At 60.7% G+C, this 16,839-nt stretch overlaps 1 pseudogene; it reads right to left on the bottom strand.

The window, feature by feature from the left end:
* Positions 1-748: 748 nt before the first annotated feature.
* The window catches only part of LOC142076129 (adenylate cyclase type 10-like), an 81,692-nt pseudogene continuing 65,601 nt past the window's right edge, over positions 749-16,839 (bottom strand).

Below are 16,839 nucleotides of genomic sequence, written 5' to 3'. Positions count from 1 at the left end.
TAACGGAGCTGCAATTCGCCGGTGAGCTCCTGCCCCTCTTCTGTAGCTATGCCCGCGATTTGGAAGCCTGCCACGATCTTGCAGGTGCCTCAGCGTGAAGCGCAGAAGATAACAACTTCCAGATGCAAACCCTTCTCACGCCAAAGCCGCTGGTAGGCAGCCGGAGGGGATGAGCCTAAGGAATTCTGCCGCTGGGAGGAGTGCTGCCAGCTGGAAGGGCAGGAGGAGCGGACCTATGACCTACCTGCGTGCTGTGGCCCCACGTTTCTTCCCCAGTGTCTGCGGTGCTGCTTATGCACCGTAATTGTTCGTAGAGTTTTGCGGCAGACGCTGACTTGCGGGCAATGCGGGGCAGAAGGCTGTGTTGTTTCAAGTCCCCCAACGGGTTCAGACAAGGCAAAACCTTTGGAGATACCTGTCCAAAGTCCCCTCGGCAGCTGGGGCTCTTCCTGCCACCCTTGCCTTCTTGAACAGGTTTCTCCTCCCCTTTAGCTGGGGAAGGATAGGGAGCAGCAGTACGGCTGACCGTACGTGGGGGGTGAGGAACAAGGGCAAGAGAGAGGGCCAGGGTTTTAGAGGGTCTCTGGTTTTAATGTGACCTAAACTCAGAAGCGTCTTCAATCGTGAGTCTGCACCAGGGCCTGCGAGAGAGCTGCAGCCATCGCTGAGGGAGCACCAGTAGCCCTCCACGGAAACGATAGGACAGCGTATCTCAGAACGACAACAAAGGTCGTCATAAAGGAGACGTTTAATGAGACAGAACAGGGTGGCAATGAAGCTAAGCGGATCTGTGGCGGGAGTCTGCTGCCCAGTAGGAGTCCGCTGCCCTGTCCGTGTTGGCCTTCATGCGCGCTGCCAGGCGGGAGAACGTTGGTCCGCTGGGCGTTCCCTCCAGGCTGAAGAGGTGCTCCAGTAAGGAAAGGCAGCAGCTCTGCCGCAGCAGCCGGGCTAGCCTCTTCCTCCTGCCGCACAAGAGAAACTGCTGGGCCCAGGGGCACCCGCTGCACAGTGCTACATGGGACAGGGACGGGGGAAGCGGGGCGGGGGACAAGCCAGTTACACCTCCTGGGAGGAAAGGGAGCTGATGGAGGGAGGGCTGCCGGAGCGGAAGGGGGCAGACAAAGAAGTGCCGCCGGGGGAAGCCGACCGCTGGAGAGGGCGTGTTGGCACTACAGCGCCGGGGGGGCCAAGCAAAGCTGGGAACCGGCAGGAAAAGGGGGATCACTCTCTGAGCTTCCTCATCCTCACTCCTCACCTCCACCTACTGCTCCGTCCCCACGTCCTGCTCCTGCCTCCAGACCCCCTGCCCCTCTTCAGCCTCTGCTCCCTGTTCACAGCTCTCTCTTCCCAGCCACCACCAACCCCCTGCCACTGCCAACGCGCGCCGGCAGACGCATCCCCGGCTGCAAGCTGCTCTTTACCCAAAGGCGTGCTTTGTTCCCACGACTGCGCAGGGAGGGAGGGAGCGTGGGGCTCTGCCGGTCCCTGTTCTACCCGCGCATCGCTCCTTGGTGCCTCGGTCCTGCTAAGGCCCATGCGCCAGGTTAGGTGTGGCCTCAAGTCTAGGCAGGGCTGGGCCTGGGTGCCTGGGACCAGGGAGGAGATGGCTCTTCCTCCCCTGGGTTCTCAGTTCTGCTTCTTACCGGGCCTCCTGCGGCAGGGAGGATGCTCTTCTGGCAACGTACGCGGCACACGGCAACTTTTCCACCTGAGACTTGACAAAGGCTCCGAGGATGGTCCGGGGGAACTGCCTTTTGAGCAGGCTCAAAGCCTTCCTGATCATTTTCTTTGCCAGCTTCACGCGTCCCATACGCCAGGAGGCCTGCAGAGGAAAAGGGAAACATCCCGACATGGCCGAGTTGCCCAAGAGACTGCAGGAATCTGCCAGTGGCTGGAGGTGCCGGGGATATCCCCTGCAACTGGGGCAGGCATCCAGCTCCGTCCCCAAGGAGATCCTTCCAGACCTCCCCGTCTCTTTACCTCCCCTTTGAGGCTGAAGAAGGTGGCCTCTTCGAAGCGGGCTATCACCTTCGCTCTCTCCGCTACCGAGTTCCTCAGAACCTCCGCTTCATTCAGCTTCATGAGGGCCTTTGCGCAAGCACACAGAGAGCAGGTGAGCGTGGGTGCGGAGCCCACGGCCAGCCCTGTCCTCCCTCGTTGCCTCCGGCATCGGTCTTAAGAGGGCCTGTTTCTCCCCCTGGTGATGCCCGCCCAAACACAGCCACGCTGGCTCAGAGCACAGCACCAGTGATCCTTCAGACCGCCTCCCTGCTAATGCCCCTCGTGCCAAGGGCACAGCGCCCTGCGTCTCTTGCCGCAGAAGAGGCGAACCGGAGGAAAAAGTCAGGGTCTGACCCCCGTCCCTTCCAAGGCACGCCCGACTGCAACGGGGAAGTTGTCCTGCCCGGAGCCAGGCAGGACTCCGTGCACAGTGGGTGCTGGCAAGCGGGGCACCTCACCATGTAGATGTTGGAGACGTGCAGGTAGGCAGCCGCACACTCCAGGAGGTAGTAAAAGGCTCTGGCAGTATCGCCCACCGCCTTGTAGTGGCGAGCCAAAGGCACGAGCACCGATTCCATGATGGCTTCGCATTCACAGGAGCACGCGCTGCTGCTCTTCCCGTCGGTCTTGCTGGGCAGCTCAGCTGCCTGTTCGCTCTCTGCCGCACTGCTCAGAGGAGAGTTCCCGGGGAGGAAGAGAGCAAAGAACACACGGGCATCACCTCTGCTGGTCTTTCTCCCCACAGAGACGGCACCAAAAGCCCTTTGTTCAAAGCAGAGCACGAGGCCGCAGGCAGGCGTGACTCTTACAGGTGCTTTGTAGGTAGGGAGAAAAACACAAGCTGGGCTTTCTGTCACCTCCCACGGGCAAACCAGCCGAGTCCCTCTGGCGGCTTTTCCCCTGCAGATTTTGCAGCGCTACTCTGCAGGAACTGGAAAGCCAGGGCTGTTCCAGTGTAGTGTGGCGATCGCTCTGAGCCCACGGGCTTCCTCAGGCACTTTCTCATCTCCATGGCCATCTCCTCCCAGCTCCCACCCCACGGAAAGCCTCTTCCCTAAGCTAGAGTCACAACCAGCAGCCAAATGCCGGCACTTCCTTTGTCTCCTCTGGAGACCCTGAGCTCACTGGCTTCAAAAATAATCAAAACTTTGTCTGCTCACCCAAAATCCTCCTCCGTGAAAGCCTGCAGAGGATCTGCAGCATCTGGGAAGAGAACAGGGGGTTAGACACCTCCTCGCCTACCCCAGGGGCAGAGCTGCTCTCCCTCTCCCAGCGGCCTTGCAAGAATCCTTGCAAGGGTCCCGACACACAGAGGAAAGTCTGCCGTGGTCGTCCTCACCTCCCGGGCTGGTCCCTAGCAGATCTACTCCCACCCGATCCCCAGCACACGCCCCTGGGCTCCTGGAGGGCCCGGGCTGCGGAGCACGGTGCACAGCATACCCTCGGTGTCGCGGATCCTATTCCTCTTCAGCTGTTCTCCTGCCAACACCAAGGCCTCCCAGCTGCACGAGTCGCCCTGCTCAGCAGGGCTCCGACAGCTCCCTCCGTCCTGGGTGCTGGTGACGGCGAAGCGGTGGAAGGCCACAAAGTCCCCTTGGCCGCAGCTCTGGCATTTGTGTGCGTGCTGCTCCAGGAAGGCGGCACACTTGCGGTGCAAGGTGCCCCGCTGTCTCGCGGGCCACAGCTCGTAGGCAACCTCCCGCAGCAGTGGGACGCGGAAGGCCAGGACGCTGCACTGCTGCTGCACGGCCTTCCTGCTCAGACAGGGGCTCTCCATGCCTGCAAGGCAAAGGGCCTTTGCATCAGCCCGAGCTGGGGCCAGGGCTCGGGGCCGTCCCAACCGGGGCGCGAAAGTCCTGCCTTGGTGCGCAGCCTGGGCAGCGAACCAGCGCTGCTGCACGCCGAGCCTTGCGGCGCGGGGCGAAAGGGCCCGGCTTGCTTTGCTGACGCTAGGACAGCCCCGGGGACACAGCGCTCAGCTACGCTCCGGGCAGGAGCTGGGGGTGTTGCCGCCAGCCGAAGCAAGCCCCAGCCAGCGCCTTCTCCCCGCTCTTGGCAGGGCAGTCCCCAGCCTCCTGAGCTCTCCCCTCTGCCACAAGGGAATCAAAGCTGAGTAAAGGCCTGTCGAAGGCCCCAGGGCACTCTGGAGGGCATCTTTCATCTGGACGCTGCAGGCGGCCGGGAGAGGACGTCAGGGATTCCACACGCCCTCTCATGCCTGCGCCACGAGCAGTGCTTGGAGGCAGGGGAGCGGAGGCCCTTGGGCCAGCTGGTGGGACCTTCCCTCCGGCGCAAAGCTGGTGTGCTTTGAGATCGACCTGTGAGACCTTTGAACAGCCCACGCCGAACAGCCGTGCCTGCCCGAGCTCCACCCGCCCATCACGGGGGGGAAGCGCACCATGCCCCGGGGAGCCCCGCCGGGACACAGCCGGGAGCTCCCTGGCTCACCTCACTGCTACCCCTTACCGTGCTCTGCCTGCGGGCAGATGGCTGGCCCCTCTTGGGCATCTTCTGGCAGCTCTGTGTCTTTCAGCCACTTAAGGATGTTGTCGCTCACCAGCATGTCCAACAAGCAATTCATCTTGTGCCTGACGTCAGCGGGAAGGATGTGCGACAGCATCTGGGTGGTAAACACCGGCCCGATGACAGCTGCGAACTTCAAAATCATCTGCTTCAGTGGCTTTGTCCGGTCGAGCTGAGCCAGCACAACCTCTGTCAAAAAGAAGCAACACGTCTCCCTCTTGCCTGTTCCCCAGGCTGAGGCTGCAAAGTTTCAACACGTGAAACGGGGTAGACTTTGGCCTCCTCTCCTCGGGACTGCGCCTGCTGGGCAATCGCAGCCCAGGGTAGGCGTCTTCAAAACGGCTCCGCTCCTGTTGGAATCGCAGGCCACGAGGCCTGGGGAAAAGCGAGATGCTCAAACAAATGCTCCCCCACCGAGGCAGAGGAGGGCAGGATCCAGCAGGTACAGGCATCCCGTGATGCGCCCGGCCAGACCTGGAGTAGGTTTCTGCCCAACAGTGCACGCAGAGAACGGAGAACTTTCCCCACCTCAGAGGGGGACTGGGAGCTCCCCACAACGGTTGTCTTAACTTGCCCAGACGATACTATTCCTTTCTTTTGGTTTTCTTCTGGGCTTGTTTTTGGACAAAGCAACTTAATAGCGGGAATGCTTTAGCGTGACGTTTCTCCAAGGTTCATACAAATGGCTACGGCTAGAGAGGAGGGACGCTCCTTGACAGCTCCCCCACCCAGCTCCCCTGGCTACGGGGGGATTTCTGTGCCAATCCACAGAAAAAAAATGGATTTGATTTGGGTCAAGTGCCTTGAGACCAGCGTTAGCTGGGGAACTTAAAAAGAGAATAGCGAGGTAGAAGCCACATTCAAAGCTGAGTCAGAGGCAAGTCACAGATTTTTCCCAGCAAAGGATTTGTTTCTGTGAGAAAAGGGAGCCGTGTTAGTCTTGCACCAATAACCTTTTCTCTCCTACCTGCTGCTGGAAAGCAGCCAGCAGGCTCACAGCTGGTGCACACCCAGGAGGGGAAAACGGCTGCCCGCAACCCCAGGCCTGTTTCTGGTTCCCAGCAGAGCCCCCGGGCTGAGAGGGCGACTCTGCAGCCCCCCGGGCAGAGCGGGCAGAGCGGTGCTCGGCCCCTCACCTTTCAAGGTGCCGGGCAGCACGGTGTTCTCCAGGTTCACGTCTGGTCTGATGATGCAGACCCTGCCGTCGGTCCCCGCGCTGGAGCTCGAGGGTGCTGGGAGGGACGACGCCTCGACTGCAGAAGCTGGGTGGAGCAGGAGAGCACGAATAAGGCAATTTGCAAAGGGACTTGCAGCTTGCAAACATCTCAAAATTCACCTGAGATGGGACAAGTCCCACCTTACGTGGCCCAGTGCGGGCGCGCTGACCTGCCTGTGCTGAACGTGGTCATGAAGCAGAGCAAAACAGTTTCTTTGCATAGCCCTCCCAAAGATGTTCTGCCTTCAGACCAGCTTTCCCAAACAGTCCCTCAGTCAAAGCTTCCGCGACTGAACGCCCCGGGACAGAAAGCAGCAGCATCGCTGCCTTCAACAGCGCTGCCTCGCAGCCAGGGAAATTGCCGGCGATGATGCAAAACGGAGCGTCAGTCCTGGCTGTTCCCAAGGCCACAGCACTCTGGCTGGCATTGCCCTCTCGGCGGCATTACCACCGTTTTCTTCTATTACCAGCATCCTTGTGGGGATTTATGGGTTTGGATTCAAGTTTCCCGGGCCTGTCCCCCACCTCAAGCTGGGGTTTGTTCTCAAGCGAGCTGGCATTTGGCCAAGGCAAATGACATGCCCACTAGGACGCCTAAGAAACAGCAGAAACATGTGCTCCAGAACAATTTCCCCTGTTTTAGCCCCCCAGCCCCTGCCCCGAGAATTTAGGCCCCTCCAAGCCACCAGAACTCGCTAGCCCCTGCTTTGGCTGTCCCAACAGCAAGGCACGCAGGAGCCCACACCTCCGCCAGACCAAGTTCTGCCCTGCTGCAGGATCTGACTCTGCCCAGATCCGTGGGGGAACGACGGGGCAAGACTGTGCTGCGGAGAATGCGCCACAACAACTCGCTCGTCAGCCGTAAAGGTGCTTACTGATCAGGCTCTCCCAGTTGTCCTCTGCTTTTTCACCCTGCCTCCGGGTGCGGAACAGGAGCATGTCGTTGCTGCGAAGGCAGCGCAGCAGCTCCTCGCAGTAATATGGGTTCCCCGAGCTCCTTTGGATCAGGAACCTGGACAGGAGCAGACCCAGCAGTGACCAGCAGAAGGGAAGTAAGGTGAAACACAGTTCGGGTGGGTGGTGAGTCACTCGCGCCTAACAGGGGAGCCGGCAGCCAGCTACACCTCACTTTTGAAAGGGACGGTCCTCCCGCTGGCTTGGGCTTTTGGGCCCCCCTGCACCTCCAGCCTTCGCTGAAGTCCATGGGAAAAGAATTGCGGACAACGCCCAAAGCACCGAGCAGCGAGCCCGGCCTTTCCTCTCCGCAGGAGCTTAGGTCCTCTCTGGCAGCAGGGCGGACCTCTGCCCCAGGGAATCTCCCCCACAGCCTGGCCACCTAGACCGAGGCCTTTTCACAGCCCGGCCACGCTGGGGCTCGGGACTCTTCCTCCCTGCCTCCCTTCCTCCCTCCCAACAGCCCCGCGCTCTGTGTCTGGGGAGTCGCCCGCTCTCAGCTCCCGCCTGCCAGGGCCAGGCACAACAAGCAACCCCCGTCAGGCACTCGCTAGAGTCAGTGCTGCTTCTGGAGGCCCTGCGCTCCCTCTCCTGGGGGGTTGATTCCCTTCCACGGTCTGCAGAGGTTCGAGCCCTCAGGAAGAGCTCCCCTGGCTCCAACTTACCTCGCCAGATCCCTGGAGATGCTGACCACTCCGAGGCTCTTGCAGACTTTCTGCACCACGGCTGAGGGTTTCAGCTCAGCCAGACGAAGATAGGTGATTTTCTGGGGTGTTGTGTTGTCTGCTGCAGCTTTGCGGAAGTTCTCTGTTCTCGCGTAGCCCGGAGCTAAGCTTATGACCATGAAGAGGGAGATGTTTCGGAGCACGGGTGACATGATACTCCAGGAGGCAAGGTCGATGAAATGGGCATTGCCGATGACAACTATGCCAAATTCTCCTCCAATGGTCTGAAAAAAGCAGGTTGTTCTGAGGGGAATCCGGTGGATTCTCAAGCGTCTTCCAGGGGAGGTTTAGCCTCTCTCTCCAGAGGATTCCCTGAAGTTTCTCCTCAACCACTTCCCTGCTCAGCAGCTTACTGACACTTAATTCCCTTGAGACTTTCAGGTCGCACCTAACATCGCTTGCCCTGCAGGAGGAGGGAGCTTGGCCGAGGGAATGCAGAAGACTGTTTCTCCTGCAGGGCAGGCTTTACAGGAGGAAAGTTACGGGGTGTGTTTGTGGGGCTGCGGGGGGAGGTGGGGGGTTTCTCGGGCCCTGAAGCGCGATGACCCAGGCACGTGGTCCTCCCACCCGCTCACACTGCTGTGGCGCAGAGCCCGCAGCCGGCAGGGTTGTTGTCCTTCTGCGACCCAGGAGGAAGGAAGGAGAAATGCTCACCTTCTCTAGCACTTTCGTCCAAGTCGCGTGCAATTCATTTTTTCTTTCCGTTTCATGCATCTTGCGAACCTTGTCCGAAACGGGAAACTGGCCAGAAAAGCAGAGTCAGGGAGAAACGTCACTCCGGGGCTAGGCACGCTTACCCACCAAGCAAGAGTGCAGAGCAAACCGCCGCTGCTGGCCTCAGCACCCCACCTCTCCCCAACACGGGGAGCCCCAGTGGGGACTTCGCCCGGAGCCTCAAGCAGAGGCCCTCTGCTGAGGGTCTTTGGCAGAGCTGGGGCTTTGGGGTGGGCTGAAGAGCTGGTTCTCCGGCTGTGGGCATCTCGGGCTGGCTGGAGCAGACCACTCACGCAGCAGTGACCTCAGCACCAGGGCAGCACCAGCCTCTCTCCAACGCACTTCCAGGGTGCTGAGCAAGGCACCGGGCGCTGCCGGCTGAAGTGCGGGACATGATCTCACCACCGGGCCCGGGAGTGGGAAACGTGTGCCGTGACCCCTGCGATTCCCCCCCTGAGCTAAGGCACGCCCAGCAGCGCGCCCACACAACGTCGGACCCCGAAGAGCTCAGGAGGCGGCCTCCTCCAGGGCCAGAGAGGCCTCTCTCTTACCTCGACGAGGAAAATGTCATTGAGGTGGCAATAGCTGCTCTCTTCGATGGTCCCTTGGAGCTTTTCCTGCAGCACGCTCTGCCTGGCGCTGCTCGATTCACAGTCGTGGAGGCCCAGAGCCCTGGCCATCAGGGTACGGAGGGCAGAGAAGGACTGCCTCATGTTGACCTCGACCAGTTTCATGGCAACCACCCTGCCGTGCAAAAGCAAAAGGGACTGAGCTCCCCAACGGCCCATGCCTTCTAAGACCAAAGGGTGGAGGTGCCCTTGCGCGGGGCTCTTCAGCCACCCATCCCAAAGTGCTTCCCAGAGAAGCCCAAGCTTTTCACTCCCCGTACGAGAAAGGGCACAGAGGGGCAGTTGCTGCCAAGCCACTGGGAGAGCTGGGCCCAGACCCCCTGTCGGCCCCAGGTCTCGCTACGTGCCCCCTGCAGAGGAACTCACGGGGCTAAGAGGCAAGGGTGGAGCAAGGGGTGAGCTTGCCTTTGGGCTCCAGACCTCAGCAGTCTGCCTCCCAGGCCACAGGAAGGCTTTTCTGCCCCAGTCCTCCCGCTGGGACACAGGCAGAGGGCAAGCAGGGCTTCTGGGATGGGCCACCCTGCTGTCTGTTGGGTCTGGAGCCAGCTGAAAAGCACTGAGCTTGGGCTCTTTCCTTCTATCTGTGCCTGGCCCAGAGGTGAAGGAGGAAAGGCCACGGCTCAAGAAGCCACTTCCAACTCCCCGAAGAGGCAGAGGCGGGAGCCGAGCACACAGGAGCTCCTAGGGAGTGTCTCCAGGAGGCTTTTTCGGGAGGCTGCAGTCCAAGGGCCAGGCGCACTGGCAGAGGGGCTGGAGTGTTCCATGGCTGTCAGGGGATGGGCAGGGGCAGTGTCCCAAAGCTACGGGTCAAAAACCTGTACCTGTAGCCAGCTTCCTGGCCTAAATGGGCCAGTTCAGTAAGTAAGTGGCTCCTGCCGGAGCCCAGCCTGCCCTCAAATGCCAGGATGTGCCTTTGTCCTAACTCCTTATAGGCTTCCAAGCAGCTGCGAAAGAGGTCAATCTCCTTCTCCCGACCTGGGAAGACAAACAAGAAAAGGAGCTGCTGGGGTGTGCTGAAAAGCAAAGAGCCGTCCCTTCAGCTGGCACCCTCCACCGCAGCTTCCCTCCCCGCCACCGCACCCGCCAGCCTGCCTACACCCAGGCCTCCTTCCCGCCCTCTCATCCCGGCTTTTGCCCCTCTGCCTTCCTCAGCGCGGCAGCAGACCCGCCTGCCCGCCTGCCCCACAGCGCCGCTCCCGTGCCCTCTTCCCTGCCCCGCTCCCCTCCCGTAAGCACAGAGATTCAGCCGGCCCCACGCGACTCCCCGCGCCGATCCGGCGCGAGACTGGAAGGGGTGATTTGAGTCGCTGCAGGCAGCTATGTCCCAAACAGACCCCTCGCTGTACCGTGAGCCGCAGAGCACTTCCCAGTAGCTAAGGCGGCATCTTCAAACCTGTACTGGTTTTGGCTGGGCTAAAGTTAACCTTCTTCAGTAACAGTTCCTACGGTGCTGTGTTTTGGATTTGTGACCCAACATCGGCGTTGATAACACAACGATGTTCGAGTTGTTGCTGAAGAGTGCTTGCACGGCATCAAGGCCTTTTCCATTCCTCACGCCGCCCCGCCAGCGAGCAGGCTGGGGGTGCATAAGAAGCTTGGAGGCGGCGCAGCCGCGACAGCTGACCCAACTGCCCAAAGGCCTATTCCGTGCCATGTGATGCTGTGCTCAGCAAGAAAAGCTGGGGGAAAGGAGGAGGAAGGGGGACATTCGGAGTTATGGAGCTTGTCTTCCCAAGTCACCGTTACGCACGATGAAGCCCTGCTTTCCTGGAAGTGGCTAGACACCTTCCTGCCGAAGGGAAGCAGTGAATGAATGCCTGATTTTGCCTTGCGCGCGTGCGCAGCTTTTGCTTTCCCTATTAAGCTGTCTGTATCGCAGCCCACCAGTGTTCTCCCTTTTGCCCTTCCAATTCTCTTCCCCATCCCACTGTGGGGAGCGAGCGGCTCTGTGGGGCTGAGCTGCCTACTGGGCTTAAGCCATAGCAGGGCCCAAAACATCCGGCAAGACACCGAGCGATTAAAGGCATCCCGTGTGTCCTGACATTTCCATGTCTACTCGCAGACGCCGCCAAGAAAGGAACTCCGAGGAGTACGAGGGGGAGAACCCACCACCAAAACTCTCCGTCAGTCTGGCAGAAGGAAATCTCTTTCCTGACCCCAAAGACGGGGATCAGCTTAGCCCCCGGGGTGTGAGCAGCTCCATAGTTGAAAGGAACCTTTGTACGAGGTCTGGAGCACGGCAGGGAGCACCAGGCGCCTCACCCTGCTTTCCACTCCACAGATACCAACCAAGTAGAGGCCAAGACAGGCGGCACTTCCTTAGGGCCGCTGGAGGCGAAACCATCCCTGGCAAAAGCTTCTCCCTTCCCAGCGTGGCACTAAAAGTTACCACGGGGAAGAAACTGGGGTTCAGAAGAGCAAGGCGTTCTCCACCTACCCAGCAAGGGGAGTTCCTCTGACCTCTCCGTGGTAAGAGCCATGCCAAATATGCTAGAAGCAGGGGAAAAGAAAACACAAGTCAATTAGCTGGTGAGAAGCCAGGGGACACAGAGAAGCAGCCTGACGTGGAGGGGCAGGATGTGCTCCTCGGGTACCTGCTTTTCTTTCGAGCAGCATCTTATCCCCTGCACGCTCCCCCAGCCAAAGTTCAAGCTGCACATTAGGACAGCTTCAAGCATAGAGAAGCCCAACGGCCATGGTGGGACAGGAGGACGTATCAAGAATCCATCCCCAGAGGCCAAACCCAGAGAAATTGGAGACATGAAAGAAGGCAGGGTGTGCTCTTGGCTAGCAGACAGCTTCACCACGTTGGCCAAGAAAAGCAAGTGCCTTGGAAAGGAGGACTTGTGTCACTGAACGAGTTGGGATGCCAAGCACCTGACACCTGTGGCTCAAGTCTTCCTGTAGTTTCAAAGAGACGGCGATGTTAACATTCAAACCGTCATCCAAAGAGAAGGTTAAATCCTGGCCCAGAGGAAGAGCTGAGATTTCAGCAGGAAGACACGAGGAAGAGTGTCCCGATGGTCCACATTCCCCATGGGAACCGGACTGGCCCAAAGCTTCCTGCTCGGAAGCCGCTGGGACAAAAACCTCCTTAGGTCAGCATTACCAGGGCACGTGGTGGAGCAAGCACGGCACGGAAAGCCCAGTTGAAAGCCATTTGGACAGAGCCTGCAAGGCCAGGTTGTGTCTGCCAAGACAGACAAACCGTCCCCATCCCTGTGGCTACTCCCGCTCTCTCAGCAGCAGGAGACAGCAGGGGAGAGAGGCAAAAAGCCTCCCACGCCAGGGCTTCTGACCCTCTCAGCCCCACGGAAGGGAGACCAGCCCGGTCTCTCTCTGCAGAACTCCTCTTTGCTGGCCAAGGCTGCACCCTTGGTGCCACCGTCCCCTCATCCAGCCCTCTCAGAGGACACTCACTCCTCCTTGGTGATCCCCAGGTATTCATAGACAGTGCCAGGGTGTTCAAGGCCTTTCATCTCCTTGTCCTCCAGCTTCTTGAAGTAGTGAGGGGGCAGCCGAGAGGCGGCGTACATCACTGCATCACAGGACACCAGCCCAGGGTAGTTCACCATCATCCGGGCTGCCAAATTCACCTTCTGGCCAATGACTGCCAGGGAGAGAGAGAGAGCACGCGTTGATGTACCTGTGCCACCCGCCCCGCGACGCCCTTCCCAGCCAACGGCCGCCTCGCCTCCGGCACAGGCCAACGCCACGGCGGGGTCAGCAGAACCCAGGGGAACAACCGGCCGCGGAGCCCATTCTCCCGCCCTGGGCCAGGACCGGCGCCGCCTGGGCCATTCCCGACCGGCTGCTGGGCAAGCCCTCTCCCAGCCCGCCTTCCTCTTCCAGGCTGCTGTGCGTAAGCGGGCCCACGCCAGCCTCCCGCGCCGCAGACGTGTGCCTCCTACCTGTGTATTCGTGCCGCAAAGGGTGGCCAAGGACTCCGCAGAACACCGTCCCGCTGGTAACGGCAACAGACACTGCCCTGGCACACAGGGAAACGGTGTGGCTTCAGCAGCGTCCCAGGCACAGTCCTGCCCGCCCGGCTCCATCCCTTCCTGCCCCTCCCCGCGGCGCTAGCCTGGGCCGCCTGCCGTCCTGCCCCGCCAGCGCGGGCCTCGGGGACGTGGAGAGCTCAGGGGTGCGACATGCCCGGGTTGCAAAGGACAAAGGACAGGGGTAGAGCGCGTGCAGGAAGTTTTGGACTCTTCCCCTGAGGCCACGTTCCCTGAGCTGCGACCTGCAGAAGGCCCCAGCCTTCTTGTGAGAAAAGAGAGAGGGAAGAAGGCCCCCATGATGTCACCGCCTGCGATGACAGCAACTTGAGATGAGGTGGCTTCAGTTCATGGGCCAGTCGCCCAGAAGGGCCTTTTCCCTCTGGCACCAAGGAGCCTCTCGCCCTTGCGAGGGCTCGCTCCAGCACGGTGGCTAGCAGGGTGTGCTTGGAGGGAGTCCGCCTGGCTGCCGTGGGCTAAGCCCAGGGGTCACCTGCCACTTCTCAGGGCACTGCCTCCTTCCTGCCAGGGACGAGGGCGGGCAAGCTAGAAGGCACGTCTCTTTCTGGTAAGCCCCCTTGCACCGTCCCAGGCAGCGTGCACCCGCCCCCCCACCACACACTCACTGTATTTCCCTGAGCATCATGGGGCACGCGTAGGAGATCTGACTAGCGCACTGCAAGGCGTGAACGCTCTCGTAGGGCAGCTTTTCTCCGGTGAGCCCAAACACGCAGAGGAACGTGCAGCCCTGCCAAGGACAGATGCAGCACATCTTGCTACGACGCCTAAGTAGGGTCTCTCCCTCTTGCTCACCGCCCACCCTCTCGGGGTAGGGGGAGACGATTGCTCCCTCACACTCACTTTATCAAACAGGAGGACTTTGTTGATTTCGCCGTTGTGCGGACGGAGGATTTCTAGCATCATCCTGCTGGCATTGCGGAGGATTACGCAGAAATCCTCTTTGCTGCTTCCTGCAGCCAGCCGCAGTTGGACGAAGAGGCTGGTGACCGGCCGTAGCTCAGAGAAGAAGTCCAGCGGCACTCTGTCATCAAGCTGGAAGACAAGAGCAGGACGGCTTCACCGCCCAGCTCTCCCGGGGGCTTACTGCCCACCCCCCATCCCGAGGGAGAGCAGGCGTCCCGGCAATAGCAGGTACGAGGAGGAAGGGGTAAATCCTCCTCTGGGTGCAGATGGCCGGCAGGCTGCCCGGCCTGCGGCAGGCAGATACAGGTACGGACATGAGGGGCGACCCTCAGGAGCGCCCCAGGGACTTCACTGGAATCTCCCCTTTATCCCACCGTCATGTCCGCAGCACGTCCAGAACCACACCCACGGCAAAGACAGAGAGACAGACGCCCGCCTCCCGCCACCCGCGTCTCTCTGAGGACAACGCACGCAATGGTGCAGCACTGGTGCCCCTTGGCTCAGTTTCCCCGCGTTGTCGTCTCAGGGTGCATTTTCTTTTGTTTGTCTGTTCTCGTGAGAACTCCATCTCTGCAGTGCACCGCTGCTGCCCTCCAAAAACGCAGCCCCCGGCAGTGGTGGCCTGGCCATACCTTCCTGAGAGCAGCTTCTGGTATGTACTTCCTAATCTCCTCCTCCGCATCAGGGTCATGGGGCATAAGAGGAGGCCTCATGGCACCTGAGGAGAGAAAGTGCAGGTGGTCGCTGGGAGGATGGGACTACGAGGCGGTGGAAAGCAGGGAGGAGAAAGAGCCTTCTCGTTTGCTCACGTTGCCACCTCCAGATGCTCGGGGCAGAACTGTCCCCTGCAGGAGGAGGCAGCAGCAGTGACTGCCCCAGCCGATGCACAGGAGGGCCAAAAGCGTGAGCGCTGACGGAAAGGGGGAAGAGGGCAGAAGTGGTTCCTCTCTGGCCCCTGAAGCAGCCGGGCCGCACCTTCCCAGGCAGTCACAGAAGAAGGTGAAGCTGGCACTCACCTTCCCCTTCCAAGCGGTGCTCCATTGGGTATTGGACAAGCCTGCGTAAAACGTCTTGGGATTCTGACCAAGGCATCCAATCCATGTCCGTAACCTGAAGACACAGGGAATGAAAGCGCTGCCACTGGCCTCCCCAGGAGCCCCAGGGGACAGAGCCTGCCCCCCACTGTCACTGCCCAGAAGAGGGGAGAACAAGCCCTCCTGGCTGGATGGGACAGCAGTGCTTCCTCAGAAGCACCGGAGCTGGGCAGGCATCCCCCAAGCATCCCCCAGCTGTCAACAACAGCTCCGGGACCCACAGAGGACGTTGCTGGTGGGGCCAGAACCCTTCCAGTGCCTCCCGACCCCTCAAACCCAGCAAGCCCAGCCCACAGGTACCCCTGAGGTGGAAGGACAAGAGCTTCAGCTGCCTGCCCGCTTTCACAGCTACAACTCCCTCCACGTTCAGCTCCTCAGCCTTCTGACACCTCCCTCCTTCATGCCCAGGTCGGGGTCTTCAGAATGGCTCTAGACGCCATCCCATCCACCCACCTTCCTAGCTCTTTTGCCTGCACATGTCCTGGTCCTGAGACTCTGCTGCTCACATTGCTCCCAGGCGGCGGCCGAGAGGATAACTTCGCCTGCCGTTGCAAGCTCTTGGGCCTCACAAACTTCATCCAGGGCCGGGCCAGAGATCAAGAAGTACTGCCACGTCCTCTGTCTGACAATCAGGAGGTCCATGGGCCCTGCAGAGATCCCTGGTGAGAGAGGGAGAAGCAGAACTGTCACAGGGAACGTTTTGAGCTCCGCAGCCCCCGGCATCTCAGCTGTTCAGAAGCTAATCTGAAGCCCAGCGGGGAGATGGGCGTTATGGAGGGGGAGGGCACCCTCCATCCGACTCGGGAGCGCACTGACACGGGTCCCTGAAACGGGTGTCTAGAAATAGAATGTGTTGAGAGTGCCGGGCGTCAGAAGCCCTGCCTGCCCCAGAAGCCCAGCAAACCAGCAGGCTTGATCACCGCCTGCTCCGTTTACGTGCAGGCAGGTTGTAGCTCTCTGCTTGAGAAAACACAACAGCCTGCCAAAGCCCTTCCCACAGCCGTCTGCAAAGCCGTTCCCCTTTGCTCTTTGTGCAAGGCAGGGGAGAATCCAGCAGGGGAAAGGGGGCAAAGCTGCCCCCACCTGAAAAAAATGAAAGGGTAGCTCCCTCCTGCAGAGGTCTCTGCTAAAACGGACATTCCAAGACCCTAATACTTGATCTGACACCCGCTCTGCCTTGAAGCTTCCTCTGCCTCTGCAAACGCGTGCAAACCCAGCAGTCCTGGTCTCCCATCCCCGCTCCGACCACAGCTGGCCCCCTGAATGCTTGCAGGAGATGCTTTCCTTTGGCACCAGCCCCAGTAGGGATCCCCGCATTCCCTGCCGGTGAGAAGCACCCTGTGGCACGGGAGAGTGCCACGGCTCTGCGCCTGGCACAGCACCCGTACCTATCTTCAGCTGGATGTTCTGACGCACGTTCGTCTCATGACTCCCGTGTTTCTTCTGGATCTGCCGGCTACATTGCAGCACCAGGCGGATGGTCTTAGCCATCTCCTGGGGGGGGGCTCTCCACAGCACCAGCACAGCATCCCCTGGGGAAAGCGAGGGGAAGGTACAGGCTCTGCTGAGCCCTGACTCTCCCCGACCTATGCTCAGTGGCAGGGACAGCAGAAACCGGCCGCCGTGCTGAGGAAGATGGGCTTGTGGGAGGGCATCCTGCTGGAGCACCACACCCTGGGCACCGGGACACCTCTCCTCTCCCGGGCCAGCCGCAGCAGCAGCCAGCCGGCAGCGGTGGCACCCCCCGCCCCGAGCGCTCCTCTGCAGCTGCAGCGCACCAGGGACGACCCCTCCCCTCGCAGCCTGGCAGCCCGAGCTCCGCCACCACCAGGACCTCCCTGCCCCTCACCACCACCCCGACACACACCTTCGGCGGCGCTCCCGAGGGGGTCTCTTCCTCTCGGTGCTTCCTTGCCCCCACCCCCAGCCCAGGGCCCTACGAGCGGGGGCAGAGCGAGGGGAGCCAAAGCCAAACCGCAGGCAGGCCCGGGGGGGAAGAGAAGCCTGGAGAAAGGGCGCTGCGGGGGGGGGTGCGTGCCTGGCCAGAAAGCTGGCTGAAGG

The sequence above is a fragment of the Calonectris borealis genome, unplaced genomic scaffold, assembly GCF_964195595.1.
Source record: "Calonectris borealis unplaced genomic scaffold, bCalBor7.hap1.2 HAP1_SCAFFOLD_33, whole genome shotgun sequence".
NCBI classification, from domain to species: domain Eukaryota; kingdom Metazoa; phylum Chordata; class Aves; order Procellariiformes; family Procellariidae; genus Calonectris; species Calonectris borealis.
Note: the sequence above shows the minus strand (reverse complement) of the source record. Positions and strands in the feature narration are given on the sequence as shown.